The sequence below is a fragment of the Opisthocomus hoazin genome, chromosome 20 (genome assembly GCF_030867145.1).
Source record: "Opisthocomus hoazin isolate bOpiHoa1 chromosome 20, bOpiHoa1.hap1, whole genome shotgun sequence".
Taxonomy (NCBI): Eukaryota; Metazoa; Chordata; class Aves; order Opisthocomiformes; family Opisthocomidae; genus Opisthocomus; species Opisthocomus hoazin.
In genome coordinates, this window is record NC_134433.1 from 13,217,728 (window position 1) to 13,241,430 (window position 23,703).

Genomic DNA, 23,703 nt, shown 5'->3' on the forward strand with positions numbered 1-23,703 from the left:
CTGGAAGGGCTAGCAAAGGGAAGGGAGCTGGGGAAGGAATTAAATTACTTTCTGTCTTGTACCCTGAAAAATCTTCTGTATTTCATATAATGCTTTTTTTTTTTTTTTGGCACCTGTGTGCAACAGCCGTTGCACTGGTGCTTATGGGAATGTGGTTGAAAGCTTTTAGCTAAATCTGCAAGCATCATCTCCTTTGCCATTGCAAATCTGGGTGAGGGAAATGAGAAAAATGACCCTTTCTAATAAGGAGGAGTGGTTGGGTTAGCATTGTCTATGGCTCAGGAGACCTGGTGTTAATCCTTAGTACAACTCTATATTCCTGAGAGGCCGAATTCTCGCTTCTGATTTCTAGTGAAACTCGAGCGTTACCACCATCACCATTCCTGTAAGAGCAGACCATGCACATCTCTGCTCTATTCTGGGGGTAACACAGTGTGCTGCTGTCTTCTCAAAAGCATAAAGCAAGTGTGTGCTACTTCAGCACAGTGGAGCTGTAAGCGTGGTCTATGCCAAGGCCCTACTGAGGAAGACAGATCCCTTATTAAAATGAGCATGCACATTATGAACTGTAGAGTTTATTGTCTTAAAGCTAGGAACTGGATGAAATATTGTTGGAAAAACAGCACAGCAGATTTTTGTTGCAGGGACTTAACTACTGATGTATTTATCTGATGTTTTTGTTGCCCCTCATTTAAAACCATGTGTCCTGCTATTTCGCTTGTGCTCCCTAAATTGGGACATGACAGATCGCAACAACTTTGACAGCAAGAGCAACTGCCTAGAACTCCCCATACGGCTCAGTTGTCTTATTACGTCGTGTTTCAGGTGCCTCTGAGAGCTGTGTTAGTGGTTACCAAAGCTTGGAGATACTTGTATGGCTGCATCTTGGGTAGAAAGATGCACAAATGACTGCTAAAACTTGGTCCCATTTGAAGTTCACCTTACAAGCAGTCTGTCAGCGTTCCTGGTGTTCTATCTGACAATAGAAAATTAAATGTAGCAACCTGGTTTCTAATGGCTATATCTACTCTGCAAATTATATTTTAACTGTATTTATGGGCATTAAAAATGTTATTTAAGTCAGCTCTTGGAATCAAGAAAGAGAGGTCTCTGGTTTTCCTATGAGATCAGACTGAGTAAATAAGGTGAGTAAAGAAGTTGAGAAGGTGGTTGGGAACAGTTTTAAATTGTGGCTGTAAGGCTGATTTTTGATCCTTCTGCTATGTGTCAGTGCTGCTTCTCACCGAACCCATTAGAGAAACACTTAACAGAACAAGCCCCCCCCCCCCCCCCCCCCCCCGGGAGAGCCTTCTACCTCCTGTAGAGATTTGGAAGAAAGCTCACATCCACCCATTACAAAAAAGTACTTTTAGCTTTTAAGTTCGAATTATAGATCCAAACAACATATGCTGGAACTGAACACAGTCTTGCTGGGAGGGGATCTGCCAAATCTAAAGGCTGCTTTAGCAATAAATAATAAACCTAATTAGGCTCCTTCCCTCTGGAGCACCCAATTTTGTGATAGTGATACAACAGGGCATCAGAGCCTCTCTTCTCAACAGATATTCAGAACACCATTTCAGTGTTTAAAAAACAAAACACAAACCCACACCACAAACCCAAACCCACTTTTCTTGAACAGACAGTTATAGACAGTCACATTATCTGTGGTTGTAGTTTTCTACCACTGTACATCAGTTGCTTATAAAAAATAAATAAAGAAAAAAAATTAAACAGCAGCTGGTCTGACTACTGTGTGTTGCTATGCAAGACAGGGAAAGCAGCTATTTGATACGAATACTGATTGCAGTGGGAGAAAACTATGGACACTCTTTATTTTTCTCACAATACTTAGTTTCCCGGTATCAAACATCTCTTTGATAGAAACCTTATAGTTCGGCTTTCAAGAGGCAAAATCACTGGTGTGTTAGAAGGACTGCAGATTTCATCTGTCACTGAAAATCCTTCTGTGCTTCCTCTGTAAACACACAAACATCAAATGGTGGAGCTCTTCCAAGGCTGTCAGCTCAAATATCTTTTTCTGGCCTGGAAGATGCTTAAAATGGGAAGTTTCAGAAACAGAGATGAGAGGACTCGTGTTTCACCTCTTCATGCTTGCTGCAAAAACTCCTACGTTGTGCATTGCCCCTTGCTGGTTGTTCAGGTTCAGCTGCAAGGCTGGGAATTCATCTGTTTTCTCCCTTTGTATCTCTAAGCTTTGGCTCTTCCCTCTGCATAAGCCTTTAAAACAGTTGGAGGAAATGAATAGCGCTTTTCCACCTGCAGTTCTGCCAAGCCCAGTTGGCAGGCCATGGCTGACATGTCATTTAGTCCCGTCAATAACCAGCAGTACTGGTGCAAGGGGGGCTGTTAGTGCCTTTGTTGTAGGAGGAGAATTTTTTACTGCTGGGGTAGGAACACCCCAACAGCTTGGTAGCTGAGCCCTTTCCCCCTTGTGTCCTCATAAATTAAACATAACGGCTGCCGCCCGCTCCTGCAGACAGCCGTATTCTAATAAATCATGTAAATAGAGTCTCAGAGATTCACTACCCTTTATTTCACGTGAGTCCCGTAACTCAGCTGTTAATTGGATCTGAGATAAAAATCTATTTTACCGCATGTTCCCTAAGCAGGATTCTGGAAAGTCCTCTCCAGAATAACAACCTATAGCATTGCCCTCTTTGTTTTGCTCCTCTCCTGCACGGTGGAGGAGAGCAGTAAGGCAGCACGTCCAAGCTCAAGAAAAACTTCCTTCCTCATGGCTCTCCCAGGCTGCTCCTGTTTGGCCATCATCTCCGAGCCGCCGGCATCCTGGTGAAGATTCACGTTGGCTTTTGCAATGGCAGCACAGCTGCGAACGCAGGGCTGCTTCTGCGTCCAGTCCCAAAGCAGTGGTTTCCAATGGGCCTGGCAAAGCATAACCGCCGCGGAGCAATTACACGAGGCTGTTCTAACCAGCAAATATTTTATCCTAACAGTAAGCTTGTTTTTCAGAAAGATCGTAGAAAGTTCTGGTGGTTTAATTAGTGTAATGCACCTTTTCAGCTGGGAATTTCTTCGATGAAACAGACGTGGGACGTATGACCAAAAAGGTGTTTGGAGTTTTGGGGTTTTTTCCCCTTGAAGAAGGGGAACCCCAAATCTTCTGTTTGCTTCTTGCTTTCTACTAACTGTAACACAGAAGAAATTTCAGGCCTTTTTAGGATAGCTATTTAAAGAGGTGAATAAAACTTGCACCTATGGAACTGAGGGAAGGCAAGGTTTTTTTCAGTATTTTCTCTCAGAAGTGAAATCCTAAAAATTTTATCAAGAAGATTTGCTGTGAGGTCTCTTGTCACTCCCCTGGTCCTGTGCTGTGCAGAATGGGTGGCATCTTCTCGGGATGTGGCCCCTGTCCTTGGCAAAGCACCTGGCCTGTGCCTTGCTGTGCACAGAAAGCATCCAGAGCAGAGCAGTGCCTTCAGCCAGCTCTGTACAGAGCCGCAGCCTTGCACACGTCACGTACCAGCTAAGCTACAGCGGTTTGGCTACTGTTTTTCTTGTTTGTAGACCTAACACGAACCAGTATCTAGGAGCAACTGCAACATAATTAGCTTTGGCAATTAACACTGCTTAACCAAAGCTGCTGCAGGACCAAAGGCACTTTTTTTAGACTGTAGAAGCAGCAATTAGCATTTCATTAAAGTAACAAGCCTAGCTAGACTTCTGAGCCTGCCTGGGTCTACTGATCTAATTTGGGGATCCATCAATAAACCCTAGGGGTATTAAAGTGAGATGCGTCGAGTCTTTCACCACCATGTTTGAAAAGCCTAACTGGAAAGGAACAGGAAAATTCTTGTATTTTTTGGTTAGTTAACGGTCATCTCGGTGTATGTGTGAGGTATCACTGGGGCAGCACCAACCACAGAAAAAGCAGATGGGGGCAGCTGGGTCCGTACACCCCGAAGACTGAAATTCAGGCCTTACTGGACCCTGGAAGGCAGAGGTAGTTCAGGGGGGCTCTTCCACCTTGAGCTTTCAGGTTCTACTGTCAATCTAATAGTAAGGAAAGTAGAAATAATTTCCTGTCTTATCTGTACCCTCAAGCAAACATTCTTTTCGTTAGTTTTCTGAAGGAGAATATATTTCTGTGCCAGTTTCATATTCAGTTCTTTGACTGGTTTCTGTTTGAAAAATAATGCATGCATTGGGAAACATACTTTTATTTTTTTTAAAGTCTTGCCTGCAGCTGTGGCTTGGTGGTTCATTCTCCTTAAATCTGAGGTCAGCTCTGCCTTGAGGGCAAGAGGCTGGCACCACTCAGCCAAGTGTTAGTGTTCAGGGTCAGAGTGACCAGGTTTAGCCCCTGCTGTACCACTGCTGGTTGTCAGGGAGTTAGGACGGTAAAGATGCATTATGTGAACATACAGCTTTTGAGTGCCAGGTTTCAAAAGCCATTAGTGATAACACAGCGGTTCACATCTCGTGAAACCATCTTTTGCATACTGTCATTATTTTGCATCCACAAGATTAGTCAGTGACCTTCAACAATTTGTTAAAGTTGTTCCAGAACCTACAGAGAAGGCAGTCTCATTTTCTAAATTGACATTTGCTTTTCCTTATCTTTCTTGCTTGAAATACCCAAAACATGAGAAGCACAGTATGGTTTACTATTTGCAATGATTCTCATCATGAAAATCATAATGCAGCAGTTTGTTGGGTTCTCCCTGAGAGAGTCTTCAGTGCCTCACACTTTATACAGTGTTTGGGATGGTGTACATGCCACGTTAGGCTCCGTTTATGGAAAAACACTCTGTCCTTTGATATACTGACGTATTTAAAACTGGACTGGATAAGTAAATGCACTGAAAAAATGCTGAAAAACATAGTATTTCATTGGCAGAAGAATGAGATATATCTTTATAGGTATTCCTGGTTTTGAAAGTCCAGGACAAAAATTTGCAGTGCACATCCCACCCTACCATGATTCATGCATATTAAACTCCAGCGAACATACCAAATAGTATTTAGTGGTTTTGCTAGGAAATACCACTATAGAATCAGCAGAACATACCTTTTTTTTGACTGTTCTTTGGCATAACACATGAGAAAAGAAAAACATCCTGCTCTGAAGCTTTCTGATGTCCTAAGGGTTATTATCCAACACAGCTGTTAATATAGCCCCTTTTCCTTGCAACCTGCTTTGCTGTTTTCTGTGCTTTACTATAACCAGTAATTTCCAGTAACCTGGAAGCTTGCTAAAAAAATAGGCACAGAGCTGTACTTCTGTGGAAGAGACAGATATGATAAAGTCAGGAACTTTCTAAATAGCAATTTTATTGGAAAATGTTTCTATTGCAGCCAACAACAAGGAAGGCTTTGGGGTCTGTCTTCTGATTCAATGGTGTTGGGGTTTGAAGAAACATTACTCTGGGATATGCACTTTGCATTTCCATAAGGGCTCTCTCAAAAGAGCCTATTTCTGGGTATGCCAGAAAAATAGGAATGCATTCCTGAAGACAAAACTTATTGAGGAGAAAGTATGTTCCCTCATTCACTGTTTACTTTGGTTACATGAGAGGTTTTATTTATGGCTGTATATCAGGCTTGGGATATTCGAGGGGGAAGAACAAGACCAAAGGCTCTAATCTGGCTTCCATGAAGTTTCTGCCACTGAGCTGCATGGAGGGGAAGGAGCTTGGCAATGGGACACCCATTCGCAAGCTGGGGACAGGCTCCCTCCCCATGATGTTGGTGTTCAATGCCCACTAAAACTTTGACCCCAGTGCTCGTCACCATTGGCAGCGTTTGTCACAGCTCATTACAGAGCAGGAATGTGGAAGCCCAGTGACCTTTCCCAGAGGGACAGGCAGAAAAGCAATGGCACAAAAGAAGGAGGAAAATGTTGTACACTTCAGAAGAGAAATAATTGAATGTTATTGTAATGGAAAACACTGGGCTGACAATGGGCAGGGACAAAGATTTTCCTTTCAGGGTGTTGGTCATGGGACATGTAGGATTTGGACATCTATTAATTCAGCTGGGTTCAGCTTCCCTTCCTGCCCCGCCTTGGCTACCAGGGAATTTCAGGAGGCTGGGGAGAGGCTCTCAGGACCCAGTGACACTGGGGCATGGGGGACCTGGGTACTTTAGTGATGCACTGGAGCAAGGATCAGAGGTGGGAGAGCTGGGGCCACTGTGCATGGCCTCCTTCAGCCAGGCAAGGGAAGCAGTAGGCCTAAATGTGACATTTCTAAACATGTGAAAGAATTAAAAGCAAACTTTCAGCCTTTCTCCCCAAAGCTACCCAGCTTCTGTAGTGGGGGACTAGAGCCTCTGGGACTCCTCCCAGCCAAGACTCCAGAGCTTCTCCTTCAAATAAGTCCAGGTTTCCAACCACCTTGTCCTCCCTTCATTTCACTTCCAGTTTTTATTTAATGTGACTTCTCTGGTCTCCTGAGAAAAACTGATTAATTCTTTTCCCCTTTGTAGTCCCCCGAGTCCCTTGTTCAATCTTTCCCGCCTCAGTGAGATCTTAATAAATGCTGCCTGTGGCTGGAAGTGGGATTGGGTCTCAGAACTGTAATTAATTCTTTACTTCCTCCATTGCTTCAATATGCTATTTACAGCCGTCAGCTCATGCAGCAGAGGTTTGCAGGCTGCCTCCAACTTTTGCCTCTGATTAATGTGTTGTATCCACCTTTCTTTCTCCTTGTTCTCTTGCATTTCTTGATTTGCTTTATATCCAATTAACTGTCGACATATGAAAACACTGACAGACTTCCAGTTAAAACGTAATCCCAGAGACAACAATTGCCAGGCTTTTCTCTTTGCTCATGCTCTGTTACTTGAAAGCCTCTTAGTCCAGGCTGGCTGCTTTGACAGGACATCCAGATCCACTGCAGCAGCATGACCGTGGTCTGTCTATAATCTCCCTAATTCCTGTCTGCAGCCTCCTCTCCAGTAGCAGCTTGCAGGAGTTTAGCTGCAGCACACTGACTGTCAGGCCAGGGAGATGTTGCACAGGAGGAGGAGGAGGATGTAAGCAACTTAGAGGGAGGTGGGTGAGACACAGCAGAAATGATTAGGAGAATTGGAAGGTCTGAATGAGAAAAAGGCGTTTAAAGGGTTTGCAGTTGTTGGCAGATCAGCAGAGAGAAGCACAGTGAGTGCTTGAAGCCTATAAACACTACAGAATTGTGTACGGTGATACCATGGAATATAAATAGGGGTGGATTGAAATTAATCTAGGGATATTTGGGCTGAGTCAGGGAGCTGTTCCTTGCTGGCCATGGGAGCTTCCATCCCTGCTGGAGGAAGCTCCCAGTGCTGGCCCTGTTTTACACTGAGGGAAGTGCCTCAGCCTTCTGCCTGGGACCCGCTCGGGGTTTCAAGAGTGAACTGGAAAGCTGCATTCAATATGTCAGTGAGGGAGAGAATGCAAATTTCCACCTTCTCTCTCTTTTGGGTGAGATTTATGCCACCTCCACATGCACAGCCTCCTGGCAGCAATAAATCACAGAAGGGGGAGGGAATGCTGCAAGGAAACAGTTACCCTGCAGTTTTTGTGTGAGGCGCAGGGAGATGGGATGTGAGGAATCAGCCAGCCACTCCCAGGCATGTAGCCCCAGCATCGCAAACCTTCCCGCTGCTACACCAGAGACCACCCCCTGCGCCTGGGGAAACAGAGACAGGATTTACTTTTCAGTCATCTGCCTTCCCTCCGCTCCAGTGTTGCATGTGTGCCCAGCTACCAGGGGCTGGGATGGAGCTGTCAACCTCGTCTTGGCAGACAGGTTTGTTAGAGACCAGCACTTCGCCTGCTCTTTGCCAAAGTTCTCCCCAGAGTGTGATGAGCTGGACATCCCTCAGCCCCCCCAGGCATGAGCTGCATCGCAAGCCTACAGCTAGTGCATCAGCAGTCGCCTCACCCATTGGGACCTGCCAAAAATACCTGTGGGGTGGAGAGCTAGTTCAGCCTGAATCGTTGCAGAGCACAGCTCTGCCAGCAACTGGTATGGGTGGGAAGCACTCTGCTTTGCTCCAGCAGGCATTCACTCTGCTCACCCTGCAGACCCGGCACAGCCTCTTTGACCTCCCTGTCTGACAGCGGTGTCTGGGTTCAGCCCGGGAAAGCAGAAGAGCCACAGGGAGCAGCAGGGACATGAAGCAAAATAAACAAATGTGCCTGAAAAGCATGTCTCATCTGGGGACAGGAGAAGCTCCAGCAGACCCCTCTCCTTGGGCACTGTCAGTATTGCTGTTGGGTGTCTTCACCTCTGCACTGCAAAGCAGAAATGGAGGCAGGCCATGGGCAGGCACTGCAGGAAAGCTCTTGGTACCCACACCAACCCTGCGAGGCACCAGCTCAGCACTCTGCTCCATTTTGCAACTCCCTGGCCAAAATGCCCAGGTGATCTCTGATAAAACCTTCTTATCTTTTGCTGGTAGCCTCAGCCACCTCCTAGCCTTACCTTGCAGCCCCCCTGCTCCTGGGACTCTGGCCGGGCAGCTGTCCGGACTGGAGACACAGGAGTTGCTGAGTCCCCTTCACGCTGGCGACAAGCAGCAAGCACAAGAAGACACAAAGGGGACAAGTTCCCTCCAGTGTGTCATGCTGAGCCCGACACGCTGTGCTCCCCACCGCCCCTGCAGCTTGGCAGGGCTCGGGCAGGGGAATGAGCTCTGCCCCGGAGGACCTGGGTTCAACCTCCAGGAAAGGCGTTGGGCTGCTGCCTGTAAGCACCTGACTGCGGTTTAATCCACTTTCAGTGCAGAGCTCTGACAAGCCCCCAGCAGAACTAGGACAGCTAAAAATACTCAGTGCACAAAGTAAGTAGTAATTTGAGTAGGACTGAAACCAAGTGATTTATCTCAAATCAAAAGGTTCAAAAGGTGGAAAACGTGGTCTCATCAGGTCAAGCATCAGAAAAGGAGCAAAGATGTGAACCAGTCATAGGGCTTGTGAAAAGCAGCAAAATCTAAAGGTTTTTGCTAAACTTCACAGCAAGAGCAGCAGAGCCTGTACCAGCAATGCAGGGAGGTGTCTGCTGATTTCCCCACCATATGCTGACTTTACCTTTACTGTCAGTCTAAATTCTGCCAATTATTAAATTATCCAGCTTGCAGCAGGAACGCAGTTAGATGTGATCCAAATGGTGTCACTACAATTATGGTAATTATCTGAAAACAAGCCAATTACTTCCCTCCTCTTCATGCCAGTTGGTACCAAGATAGCAGCTGTTCAAGGCAAATTTGTTATCACGTTACTGTACATTTGTTAAAGGTTGAGGTTATAGATTCTAGCCTTCTTTTAAATATTAAAAATGCTATAAAGTCATGGAATGTATAACATATTAGAATTTTTTTTAAAATGTCAGGAAGGGAGAAATTTCTTTTATATGCCAAGAGAACGGTGGGAAAGTGATTTACTAATGATTGCTGGCTGGAAATGTGTACTTTGCAATCAGCATACAACTGAGCTATAAATTAACCTGCATCAGCCTGTTACCTCTATCTGTGTAAAATGAACTAAATGCAGAAGTTTTCTGAGGACCTTTTACATTTCTCTTTCTTCAGTGTTGGCATTCGGGATGCTCAATGCATCTGGAGGCATCTTGCAGGATTGGCCCCTCCACTGGATTCACTTTCAGCAGCTTGTTCAGTTTGTCAAGTGCTTTGGCTCATTTAATCGTGTGAGAAGCAGCAACACTCACTCATGGTAAGTGAATGCAAAGGATAGCTCAGCTTTGCTTGCAGCCCTGTGAGCACTGCCCCAGGCAAAGGAAGTTGGGCCAACATTGGGCAGAGCCATGGGAAACTCCTCGCCCACGTGAAGAGGCTCCTGAAAAGTCATGTTATCAAGGCAGCTTTTACTTTTAAACCTGTTCATATTAAGGACAGCCTTGCTTGAATTGCTGAAGGTGTCACAACATACAAAGCCCACCACCTGCAGCTACTGTTAGAGGTGCAAATGAAGTGCCCCCAGACCACAGATCAGTGTGACCTCTTGTTTTGCACAGATCTTCCTTGTGGAAACTACAGTCTTTCATCTCCTGTTTGCTACCATATCCTCCCTTGGACTGACCTTAAATTTTTTTTCATGTGATGTTTTGAGATCTTTGGCTTTGATGTGTGTAAAACGCTTCTTTCAATAAATGTCAAAAGCAGATTAAAGAAAATTAAATGGTGGAAAGAAGAGATACTACCTTTTGGCTTGACAACCGAATGAATCAGCTATGAAAAACGTGCATTTCTCTCTCCGTGCTCAAGGTACATACATGCCAGTAGGATCTGTTTATATCTGTGGGCTTAATATACACCCCTGTGCATCCATAATTCCCTGCAGCACGTGTGCAGCTACACAGCCAAGGCACAGGGCAGAGCTCAGAGCCCAGGAGCAGGTTAGTGGCATTAGCTTGCTGCTTTGCTTGAAATAATTAGCCTTGCTCACAGATGACCCTCACAGCAAGCCCTAAAGACTGACAGATTGGGGTTATGTTGGAGCAACAGAGAGAAGCACGTTTCAGAGTGCTCCTCCTAGAGAAATGCCTGCTGCTCACTCCACCGCCAGCCCCCAGGAACTGGAGCTGGGCATCGCAGTGCCCATGCACCCACAGCAAGGGGGTTTCTCACTCCCACAGGCTGCTGGGGACAGATGCAGCCACGGGGCTCCACCACCTCCCTGGACATCCCTGGTACATTCTTGCTATTCTTAACCAATACCACCTGCTTTCCATTTTCCATTCCCAGAAAGTCCCTGTTGCTGTCAGAGCGATGTGCCAGGACTCTCCTTTCCGCATTTGGGATTGTGTCCAATTCCTACTAACCTGAAATACCACCTCGCACAGGAGAGTGCAGGTAAGCTATTCCCTACTGATCGCCACTCAATTCTTCATTATTATAATTTAAGATTTACTTATTACCTTTATCCTTTTGCTTCACATGAAGTTATTTTTACATCTGTTACCCATTAAAACTGCCCAGTTCAGATTTCTTCGTGTTAAGCAGCAACAAAATATTCAGCCACAAGAATTACATTTGATAGTGTTAAAAAAAAAATTGAAAAAAAATAATCCAGGCAGTTCCCTGCCCAGTTGTAGCATTAGATATGAGTGAGTGTGTAAACAGGTTTCTGCTTATCAGTCCTGCTGCTATCTGCTGCACACAAACTGCTCAGCCCCGCAAAATCCAATTTCCAAGAGGTTAGAGGAGGGAACTGTTTGCAGAAACACAGCAATACAAATCTCCAAAGCCACAGCCCTCATTACGTTGATGTTGAAGAGAGAAATGCCGCTTGACTCCTCCTGGCACCCAAAGGTGACATTTACTTTTGTGACTTTGATGAGAATCAATCCAGATTTGCCATGGGATTGTTTCCTCCTATTTCCCCCTGCTTGTGTGGTGGGTCGGTGAAAGCAGTTGAGCCTCTGCCGCGGCCAGTGTGCCCAGAGCAGGCGCTGGGCATGGGGGTCCGCAGTGCATCCTGGCCCTGTGGCACAGCCATCACCTCCTGTTTCCCCCAAAACAGCTTCGAAACTCAACTTGGAAATGCCAGTCACGCACTGGCAGGAGAGACAGGAACACAGCCCACTGCCTCCCATGGGGTGTCCCGCACTGGACATGGAGCAAGCGGTCCTGCATTCAAGGCTACGCTGCTTTAGGCTTTTGCTGAAGGCCTGGATGTGGACAGATGCTGCAGCTCCATCCCACAGGAGCTGAGCTCTCCGAGTGCCCTGTAGCATTGGGAGGAAGGAAGATAGCATTGGGGATGCTGCGGACTGGAGCCTCTGACCTGGCTGCTGTAGGTGATAGCGGGAAGGATGCAGCAGCATCCAGTGGCAGCAGGGCTGTGAGGTGCTAAAGGCAAAGATGCCTCAGCCCCTGACACAGGCACGAGCTCTTTGTTCATGCACAGATTGAGCGATCAGGCAGCAGGCAGCCCACCTCCGCTGACACCTACTGTAAAGGGCTGTTGCCCAGAAGTTCACTGCATCAGTAAAAATGCAAACTGTAAACTGATTAGATATTCATAGATATTCTTTCTTGATTAGCTCACCATTAATATTTCAATGTCAGAACTGGATGCATGCTGCCTTCCTGCTCTCTTCCTTCCTGCTTAATTAATTTTGACCATCACTGACGACAGTCTCCAATAGATAGCAGAAATTAAAGTGGGCTGTTCCATGACTGTGCTTGCTGTAAACAGCTATTTGCAATTCCTTTTCATACATCACCCACCAGCGACAAAGAGATCATGCTAGCATAAAATGAGTCTCCCTCATAAGGACTTCAGAGCTCCAAAAGAACATTTGCTTATTCAATAAAAATAATCAAAAAGACAATGCAGTAGACACAACTCAGCAACAAGATTTGTGTCTCACCTAGTGATCAGCTGGCTGTTGTGCCACTGAAAAAAAGAAAGGGAGAGAATTGTTAATTTATCTTCAAAAAGAAAGGGCCTTTGATTTAGGGTAGCTCATAAAAGCTGTAGTATCACCCAGCTGTGAGGGGATGTGATAATTGCTGCAACCCCAGCAGTAGTATGAGCAGCTCACTTCATAAAATGCAGGCTGCATGGCTGCCTAATGCACAGCACACCAATACATGGCTGATAACACGACATGCTGCTAATAGTCTGTTTGATTTTATTGATGTGCTCAAGATATATGAGGGCAGGAGGAGCAGCGAGGCAGAAATTATACCTCGGCATTTGTTCCACCCCAGCCCAGGGGACTGTCTGCCTTCGTCTGTCCTCCTCCTGGGCCTGGAGGGATGAAGAGCTCTCCTGCATGACAGGAGGTCAGTTGCCACCTCACGGGTCCTTGGCATCCTGGCACAACACACATTGGGACTGTTATCACAACGTGCCTACCTGGGACAAAAGCAGCACTGGGTTTGCAGAAACAAAATTTTGCCTTTCTTTGCTGCCACCTGACCGGCATGCTGCTGCTGCAAACCAAGCCCTCTGCTACTGGACATGCTCCAGATCTCCACCCATTGCTGCAAACCATCCTACCCCATCTTCCAAGCATCTCTTTTTCCCAGGGAATACACCATGATGGTGGCCCGGAGCAAGCAGAAAGGCAGGAGCAGCATGTTGCAGCCTCACTCGGCTCCATCCCTTGCATGCAGTAACTCAGGCTGTTAAACGCCTGGCCAGAGCTCACCATCTGCTTACAGCCTTCTAGGAATACTGCTGTGTAATTCAATCAAAAAGGAGAAGTTTCTTGTTTCACTGAATCGTAAGTCATTCTTCAAGTAATTATATTTTTATACCCCTATCAGGAGCAACAGGGGCTGTTCATTTTATGGGCTTTAGCAGCCAGAGCCGTGCTTCTGCCAAGGTTACAGCTGGGGGAGGAACACAATTTAACATTTCCTCAGCCATCCAAGGCTTATCCATGTTTTTAGCTTTTTTGGTTAGGCAAGTGAATAAAGCCCTGCAGGACCAAGGCCTTTTGTCCAGGAGTGCTCTTACTGTGGAGCACAGAAAATGCGCTGGTTTGGACCAGAAGAGCTGACCAAACCATCAGCATGAAGCTGATTCCCAGTGGCGTGAACATGCCAGGTCTGCCCTTCCGGGGCAATGCACAGAGCAGCTTCTGCAGCACAGTGATTGCTGCCTAGCCAGGGAGCAAAATCCTGCTTATCCCAGCAGCTGGAGGAGACACAGGGCTGCCTTAGAAAGGTCAGATGAGATTAGTTCAGGGAGAAAGCCTACCACCTTGCTCCATCTAAAGTGCCTGAGATGCAGCTCACAGGACTGAGCAAAATAAAGGAGTCTTTAAAAAACATCCATAAAGGTAACCTTTCTGGAGCCTCCTATTGCTCTTTGGGGTAACTTCCCCAATTTCAACACTTCCACTGTCTTACAGTTTGTGCCCTCCCTCCAGACAGCCATCCCTTAGCACCACTGTCCTATTCTGTGTTTGTTCTCCACCTGGTCTTTGACTGCCCCAGATGTTCAGTCTTTTAAACAGATTTATTCCCTTGACTTTGAAAAGGGCTTCACCATGTTTCCATCTGTGTTTACACTCAGTGTGGGGTAAATTTCTCCTCCTAGCAGGTCTGTTCCTTACCAGCAAAGAAATACGACTCAGCGTAGATTCAGACGGGAAGGCAGAGCAGAACATTTCTGAAGCAGCGCTCACTGGGGAGCTGTGCTACGTGCCCACACAAGGACGGACACCTCCGCCAGACTACCTGCATTATCAGACTGTACAAAAAGGAAGCGGGATCTGGCCCAGAGCCACAGCTCACCAGTCCGCTCTCAGGGCTGGCTCCCCAGCTCACCCAGCACCGCCTGCCAGTTATTCAGGGTACTGAAGCCAAATGCTTGTCTAGAGCAAGCAACGCAGGGCAGAAACGCCCCGCATCCCACCAAAGGGTCTGATCCAGGCAGCCAGGACCCTGCTGGTCAGCCAGGGCTGTAAGTGTTGGAAAGACCCATTTTGTCAGATTTTCGTAGCTCCTTTCTGAGGGAAATCCTATCCCTGTGCATGCCTTCTCTTAAAGCAGGACTGGCTGATGCATGAACACAGCCGTTTTTAACTTCCTGGGCAATTTGCGACACAAAGGACAGTGAGCAGCTGCAGCCCAGATTTATCACCTTGCTCGCCAAAGCTAGGCCAACACATCTCTGCTGTACGGCAACAGCAAGGCCCCGTAATGACTTCCCAGGTGGTTCTACAGATAGCGTGAGCTTCATCTGATCTCCGGAAAACAGATTTTGAGGCATCTGGGGGCTCACTGCTTCACCCTAAACCGGTATCAACCTTCAGGTTTCAGGGCAGCATGCTGCTGCTGACAGATGGGTGTACATGCTGCTCTCATCGCTATATACTGCCCTGCTCTGTGTCCTGACAGGTCCTTGTCCCCACATTCAGATGCCTGTCAAATTACAGCCAGGATCCAACCAGCCCAGCAAACGTTTGTCTCGCACTAAGGCCAGAGACTTATCTTATGTACTGTTCCAAGACTGTCTTCTGTGCTGCTAATATTGATTTAGCACATAAACAGGCTATAACTGGCCCAAAACTTCCAACATTGACAGACAGAGAGGGCTGCACACTGGGGTTGGCCAAAGCTCCCTGAAGTGCGTGCATCCTTCTCTTGAGCAGACTGAATGGCAAACTGCCCTGTTAGCATCAGAGAGGATGGGGAGGGTTTTTTTCTCTGCGTTACACTATACACTCGGTCCTGATGGATGCATCAATAAAGATGATGTGACCACCACACAATTGCTTCAGGATGCGTTAAATTCAGCTAGGAGCTCCACTCCCCACTGCAAGGGAGGATATTTGGGTGGCCCTGGAGGGGGTTTGCAAGGGTCTGTCTCCATCTTCCCAGCAACAGCAGATACAAACATGAGCCAAGCCGGAGGAAAAAAGGGAAAAGTCAAACAGTTTATGAAGCAAAACATCAGCTGAAGCACATACTCATATAGCAAGGAGAATCGCTTCTTCCCAATATTCTGGGCATGCCACTAATGACAGCTATTAAATGATAGATGCTCTGAAGCTTTGCAGGGTCTGGTTTATCATGTCCCGGCTGTGCTACCAGCAGCCTGACCTGGCAAGGAAAGAAGGACCCTCTCATGCAGTGGTTCTCTTCTGGAAAAACCAACAAGCACAGTTAAGCTCCATGAAAGGTGAACCATAATCAAAGCCATCCCTCCCCAAAAACTAATGTGAGGAAGCCTGCTTGGAAAAGTATGGCTTGAAGAGCCCTCCAATAACACCCCTGAGCTCCATGCTGGTGCTTTGAAAATGTTAGAATGAGAGTAAATGTCCTGCGTTGCAGAAGAAGGAACAACTGCCTGCAAACTGAACAGAGAGTCACAGGCAAAGGGAAGTAAATTCCCTCTAAAACTGGAGCATGGGTTTTCCCGTCTGAAACGCATGGCACTGGCACGGTGCTGGGGTTCTTGGGGCTGTCTGGTATTTCCTCCAGGGCAGCAGCTTCGAGCCCCAGTGGCACTTGTTATTTGTTGTTCCCGTTTATTACAAAGCACTGTTATTATTCACAAAATATACTTTTTATGGACTGTTACTGCACCCAAGTGCAATAACTGGTCTAAACTCAAATCCCTAGGAGAACCATTGAAAGAGAAGCAATTCAGCCACATATTAATACGACAAGGATTTCCCCAGGTTTAAGGGAATAGAAAATATGTTTTGTACAAGTGAACAAGTTCTTTCTTGCAGTATAAAACTGCTCTTTTCAAATGACAGCAATGAAGGGATATTGCTTCTGTCACTGATGCCACTGGAAATGTATTGCCCCTCTCCAAGAAACCAATGAAAGGACATGGCTGGTTTATTCTCTAAATGAGGCTACTGAGCAATATGCTGCTCCCAGCATTGGCCCAGGCATGCTGCTACTGCCGTGTCCCCGGCCTGATGGGAGGGAAAAGGCACCAAGTCAGCAGATTTGTGCCAAATGGCAAAACTGCCCCTGCAGAAAACCAAAGCATAGTCTGAGAACTAAGCAGAAGAAAGAAAACTGTCCAAATGTCAGATGAAAACGAATCCCTAGCTTCTCTCGCTGAGGCTAAAGCGGGGCTCAGCTGCTGTACAGTGCAGCCAGGATCTGGCCCCTTCTTCTTTAGCAGCTCTGCACCTTGTATGAAATGAGCTTAACCCTGGGGAAGGCTAATTGACACTTAACCTGTGGCAGGGAGCCTGGCCGTTAGGAAAGCTGCCAGCCCCTCTCCCTTTTACTGCTGAGTTTAATGGTCTGGCTGTCCACTGAAGATTTTAGGTTTTGAAAGTAAAATCATGAAATGGTGCTGGAACCCAGATGATATGTCACTCGCATGTATGCACCGAAGCGAGCACAGAGAAATTACTGTTTCAGCAGAAGCAAAAATTTCCTCCAGTGAAAGGCTGAAGTTGAGTTGATGTTTGTGGTTCTACTTTCATGCCTGTCAATCTGCAGCTCTGGCAAGTTCATTTTGCTCCCCTGCAACATCCTCCCAGGTGACACCTCCCAGATGGAAGGTAGATGGAAGAAAAGTCAATTGTTGGTTTTAACATGGGAGCTCATCAGATTCTTAAACACGCAGAGATTGCTAGAATAATTTTATCTGGGCTTTGGCGCTGGTGCCCTGCATCTCTGCAGGGTTCAGAGCAGTCCCTGCTCCAGGACACACCAGCCCACACACACCCAGGATGGTGATGGCTTTTACCGAGCTGAATTCTGGAGCAAATTGGCAAAAATGCAGCAAATCAGAGGATTTGCATCAGTGCGAGTGAAAAAAATGAGAGCATGCATTAAGTCGGGTGTAAGAAATGTTGGCGCCAGAGCGAAGCTGGGCTGCGACAGAGCCCCCTCTCCCGTGCCCCAGCAGCAGGCTGCTACCATCAGATATTTATTAGTTGTGTCAGGAATTAGTGAGAGTTCACTGACTGAATAATAATGTGCCAAAGGCAGTTTTTTGACTCTGCTAATGTAATTAAAGAAAGCAGGGGCAAAAAGCCTTGCACCAGGGAAGGAACCAGGGCTTCCAGCATCGTTGGTCGCTGTCTCTATTGCAAGGACAGGATGCAAAATGTGGAGGGGAGAGGGTGCAGACGGCAGTGAGGACCTGAGCAGCAATGAGGATCATGCGGTTACTCCCAGCTATGATGGGAGCATCGCTCTTTCCGGTGAAAGACAAGGGGAAAACAGAAGAGCTGCCCTTGCGATTCAGGAGCTGGACCCATCTCCGGCTTTGGGTTTTATGCTGCTGGTTTTTACTTTCATGCCTGAACACCTTGCATCAAGCCTGGACTCTGCTTTATTTTTTGGCGCTTCTCTTGCTTAGCCAAATCTTGCAGTTTTGGGGGCCTTTTGAGAATGGCTGGAAACAGCTTTATGGCAACATTTTTTAATGCTGCTCTGGTGATCAAACACAGCCAGCAATGTTACTGCATCAGGCCTGAGCATATTTTTCAAGCCCCACAAGAAGAGGGACCACATGAGCTCTGTGATGAAAGCCAAGATGCTATTTTTAAAACAGGGATGGGGGAAGCTTTGCGTGAGTTTAAATCAAATCAATGCCTGGACACCAGGGCGCTGCTCCCCGCCTGCCTTTGCTGCCGAGTTCCTCTTCCAAATCCCAGGGCTGTCTTCTGACAAACAACCCTCGGCGTCAACAGGATGGGGCTCCCGGGCACCGCAGCCACGAGAACGCCCATCAGGAAACTGACTGCGGGTCTGCCCTGGCCCGGCTGTGTGGGAGGTGGTGGGAAAGGCTGCACGGTCTGGGTGCGGCTCAGACCCTCGTCTCCTCAGCTGTTCCTGAACAATTTGAGTGTCGGTCACAGTGTTGGTCACTCAACCCCAAACTGTCCCTTGTCTTGGGCAGATGTCTGCTCCATTTATGTCTCCTCAGAGAGGTGCTGCAGGGGCCGTGCTCTGACGCTGCCTGCACCCCGGGAGCAGTGGGCACATCCCCACTGTCTGTGGCCCCTCCAACATCTTCAGACATTGCTCTCCAGCATACCCAACAGCTGCTGGTGCCACAAGTCTTTTAGGACATGGGAAAGTGACGTTTAGCAGAGTGCCTTTCCCAGGCCATCATTTCAATCGTGATTTCTTGGCAAGAGTCAGGATGGGAAGGATCCAAGACCTCGCAGGCAACTGCTGTGGGTGCAGACTGGCCATAAGCACTGCCGTGTGTGAAGCTCTGTCAGCTCACAGCATCTTTTGGGCCTAAAAATGCAGCACTCGAGCTAGAGAGCAAAACACAAGGAGGCAATTGGAATGGCTCTGTCCTGAGTCATGGCAACAGCTCCACTGGTGCCCGGTCATCAGAGACCCCGTCACGCAGCACTCCGAAACCGCCTCACATGGTAGTGATGGCAGCAGGGAAATGGAGACTTTCAGAGTGTTTTTAATAGCAAGTCAGCAATTACCAGGCAGCCATGACCCCTCTATTTGCTGCCACCATGGAGATGCCAGCAAAGGTCAGAGTACCCAGGCAGCTTCGCTGTACACCTTCTTGGTGCTATTTTTATCTAAGTTGCTAATTACACATTACCTACATGTCACCAGGCTAATCGATATGTGTCTGAGGAATCAATACGGACGTGGATTGCCGTGCTGTTTGCCATTCAGAGCCTGCACAGGCTGGGAAAAATGTCGCCATCGATCCCAGAGGTGAGCTGCGATGCAGGGCGGGATGCAGGAAGGCACGATCTAAATAACACTGTGACACAGGCACTGGGTCAGCCTCCTGGCCAGGGACTGGCCGTCTCCGTGCAGCCCCTCAGCACGTGCCTGCATCCCAAGGCTGGGGTGAACTTCCCACCCGTCCCGCAGCACTCCCTTGGGAATGGCACGGCCCATTTTAATCCAGGTTGCTTTTCAGTCCTTGGGACGCGATGCATTTAAAAGATTCACACTGATCTGAAAACGAACGATTCTCCCTCTGTGTATTCTTACCTGACGATCAGTGTCTTAAGTAATCACAGGCTACTTCAAAAAGCACAAAGTCTCCTGCATTTTGCTGTGCTGCTTAACTAACCAAAAGCTGAGGCCATCTCTGTAATGCCACCATGCTTCTGCCAGCAGGAGCAATCTTGGCTGCAGAATGCAATCAAATCTTGCAGCAAGAAGCTCTTGGGACTACCACGAAACTTGGAATTAAAGTGTGGCTAAATAAGGGAATTGCATAACTGGGGGTTTTTGCCTGTCTTGCTGGAGTCTGATGACTGTTCTGATTCTGTCATAGCGATGCTGGGAAACTGCTCTTTGAAACTAAAAGAGCCTTAGAAAGGCACAGGCAGGTCAGGACCATTTGCCCTCAGCACTGGGTTTGTCTTGAGCAGTGAGCTGATGGTGGTAGGATTAGACAGAGAGCAGTGTGGGGTGAAAGCAAAACTCTCCCCGAAGGCTTCCCTCACGCTCGACTGTGCCTGTGCCCTCGACAAGGTGCAAAGCCCTGCAGCCTCCTGCCAGGCCGCTTCGCAGGCACATCTCGGAGACCAGGGAAAGGATCCGCAGCCGTGGGGCGGCCGGGGGTGCATTCAATCACTAACCACCACTCACCAGCGAAGCAAGAGCCCTTTGCCTGAAAAGCGCACAGTGAAAAGCTTCCAAAAAGCAACACAGTCGTGTGGAGGGAGGCTGCTAGTCCCTGCTGCCTGCCTACAAAGACTTGTTGCTTTTCCTAAGCAGCAGAGGCAATCCACTTTGGTGCCCGTAATCCTTCCCTTAGTCCCACAAGCCCCAACAGCAGAAAGCTGCCTGCATTTGCTGTTCGATGGGGTTTACTCAGTCTCCTTTGCAATCTCAGTTGCCACCGGTAGCGAACCTCACTCCCCCGGCAAGGCCATTCCCATGGGAGCACAGATGCTCCTGGGCCCGGGAGCAGACACCGTCCACGCTGGAAACCCAGTGGAGGCGGCTTTGGCTCTCGACACCCCTGGCCTTCAGGACCCTCCTCTAATGTAGTGGCACTGCTGGGGACTGTGTGAGCTGCCACAGCTCGTAGCAGGGCCTTGGGGCTCCCCGGGGCATCACCGACAGGTGCCCATGGGTGAAACCAGTCCCTGAGACACTGTGATGGTCCCGCGCTCCTTCCAACAGCTTCACCACTGGCAGTCTCTTGAAAACTGGTCTGAGATCTTGGCAGAGATAAACTGTAATGTCCAGCTATAAACCACAGGGCCCCGGGCACAGCACCTGGAAGCCACCGGAGAGGTTGTACAGGCACAGCCAGCCTTGGAGAACATCCCTTGCCCTTTCCTTACAGCCCCGAACGGCAGGAGACAGTTCTCCCTGGAATTAACTCCTATTTCTAAAATACCAACAAAGAGGCTTTTGCTGCAAAACCACTGTGGCAGGATTGCAGCTGCGCACCCATTTGCACTCCCCATCGCTGGGGTTAGCCCCAGGGCCCCTCACCAGCAGCAGCAATGGGCTGCAGCTGGGGACTGGGGCCGCCCTGCTGACCACACATAAATGGGGCCAGCTTGGCTACCCTAGCCTTTCTGGAGCTGCTGCTATGCAGGTTTGGGAGAAGGTATGATAGCAGAAATTTAATTTTGGTGAGCTGGCACCATGCTTAGGGAGTGATCCCCATCCTTAATCTCTCAGGGACAGCTTTGACTTTGCTTGTAGGGTGTGAGAACTGAGCAAGTTTTCTGTCTTTTATCCTTCCCCTTCTCCCTGTTGCTCTGCTGCTCATTTACTCTTTCATTAGGGATCATCCTCTTGTGCAGACGTGTTGGGGTTTTTTTCTAAGGAGTGGATGCCAGGCATCGGGAATCATGTGTTCAGCGTATGGTGGCAATTAGCCCAGCTCTGAACCTTGATGGCATGTCTGCATCTGCAATTAATGCTCCATCTATCTGCATGAGGTTTCTATCTTCCTTCCTTCTGTGGCTGGAAAAGGCACAATGTGGATCTCTAAAAAAAATAGCAGGAAAGTGTTAAAGACATAGCTTGAGCCTGACTGCCCCTTGCTGTGGGGCTGCTCTCAGGACTGGCTGTTGTTTGGTTCAGCTTGGCCTCTGCACCTGGATTTATGTGAGTGTGGCTCGGGGCACCTGTCTGATACAGCACAGAGCCTGTAGGACTGATTCTGGCTCTGCCAGTGCCTCTGCTCATGCACTTTATGGCATGTTTCATTTGGTTTAGCAGGCATGGTGGTGCTGGCGTGACAGCTAGATTTGATGATCTTAGAGGTCTTTTCCAACCTTAATGCTTCTATGATTCTATGCTCCTGGCTGAATGCACCTGGCCCTTTATTAGGAAATCCGATTGCCTGATTCAATGTTTTACAGTATTAAGCTTATTTACTCATGCCTTTGGTGATCAGCAAAATACCTTGAGTTGCTTTTTTTGGGATGGCAAAATGGGAGCAAAATTTGGATTTCGAGGGCAGGTGCCTGTGGGACTTCTGTGCTTCAGGGAAGCCTGGGGTTTGGGAGAAAGGTGTCCTGCTGCTCTGCAGGCATCTCATCGTGGTTTTATAGGGGTTCCCCCCTGGCAGAGCTGCCCCCCCGATAGAAAGCTGCTCTGCCAAATCTCTTGGGCTTGCTCTGCTTTCCTTCTCTCATATATAAAATCATCTACATGAAAATCCCTGCTTTTCTCTATAAAATAATGTGATTTTTGGGGAGGAGTTTCTCTTGCTGTCACCCAACTACAGCTGATTTCTAACAAAGAGCTGGGGTGGGGGGAACAGGGAGAGAAATTATGGGAGGGCAGCATTTCTGAATCCAAATACATTAAGCCATTTAATTCTGTTGACTCAGGGCTGCCTGGCTCTGAATGGGAATTATTCCACAGTGAACCAAAATTAAAAAGCGCAATACAAAATGCTTAGCAAGGCACCACCAGAGTTTAAAGCAACCCATTAGCTTGTTTGAATGTACCCAGTAAATTTTCATTTGTCAATAACACTTAAAGCCTACAGTTTATTTACAGCCTGTTCAATATTACCAAAACCCCTCAGAGCATCTTATTTGTATTTATCTGCTACAGTTGGTTTCTTTTCCAGAGACTCTTCCTAATCCCTTGCTTTGCACCAGCTTGTCTCTTGTTGCAGAGCCAGACGCAGCAGGGATGTGCCACCTCACTGGGCAAAGATGCTTCAGGGTTACTCCTTTCCACCCTGCTTCTCTGGGAGAACACCCGTGAGGCCCTGAGCTACCTCATAGTGACCCATGCCTTCCCTGGGCTGGCACGGGGCTCCTCCAGCCTCTGCCCCGCACCCAGGGACCCGCTGGCCACAGCCACCGGCCAACGTACGGTGGTGGTGGGAATCCCCAAACTGTGGCTCCAAGGGATGCACTGGTCGCTAGTGATGGGGCACAGGCAGCTGCCTCTGTGGACCCACAGCCCGGCTGAGCTGGAGCAGCCGTGGCTGACGGGCCAGGCCCCTTCATCTGTTCCCAAATCGGCTCCCGTGGGATAAGCTCTGGTGAGGAGAGCATATAACGGGATTTTCCCTAAAAGCTGCTTGAATGCTGCTGGGCAGATAACAAAGCCTGGCTGGCCCTAAGGATTTCTCCAAGGAACGCAGTTTATTCTGGGGCACAGGCAGCTTAATCTCCCATTATGGCTCATGTCCAGTTGGGGTTCTTGAGTTCAACACTTCAGCTCCCAGAGACGTGGCTCCCTGCAGTGGAGACTGGTCTCAGGTGGGATTTGTCCCTCTGTGGGGAGCACAGGACAGGGACAGACCTTCCCCAGCCACCTGTCTTCTCCCCTCTGCATTAGTGCTTCTCCAAGGGAGAAGTATAAGCAATCACAATGGAAATACAAGCAAATTCAGCATCAAGCAGGCTGCCCAGGAAGGCTGGGACAGGATGGGCAACAGCCTGTCTCGGGTGTGAGGCTCAGAGAGGGAAATACCTCCAGACATTTAACCGCAAAGATGGCCCAGGTGGGACCACAGACTTCACAGGAGGCATCTGCCAGACCCAGAAGGTATGGCAGCAGCCAGCCTGGTCTCCATCGCTCACGGCAGCCCCCTGCCCTACGCAAGAGCCTCACAGGCTCTCTGCCACAGACCTGCATATTTGGGCAGAAGTCATTTGCAACAGATTTTGTAATGATGGATGCAGAAGGCAATTACTAAAGCAAAGGGATGCTCTTTTTTCTCCCAGCACTGGTTAGGGTTTGCAAGCTGCTCTTGCTACTGAGATCCAGGATGCTGTGAATGGCCAGGCAGCACCCCGGGGAAACCCCATCTTTCCACCCCAAAGAGCAAAGTCCCCATCACTT

At 48.1% G+C, this 23,703-nt stretch overlaps 1 protein-coding gene across 1 annotated transcript in view; it reads right to left on the reverse strand.

The window, feature by feature from the left end:
• The window catches only part of LHFPL7 (LHFPL tetraspan subfamily member 7), a 66,118-nt gene that overhangs the window by 31,147 nt on the left and 11,268 nt on the right, over positions 1-23,703 (reverse strand). The window lies entirely within an intron of this gene.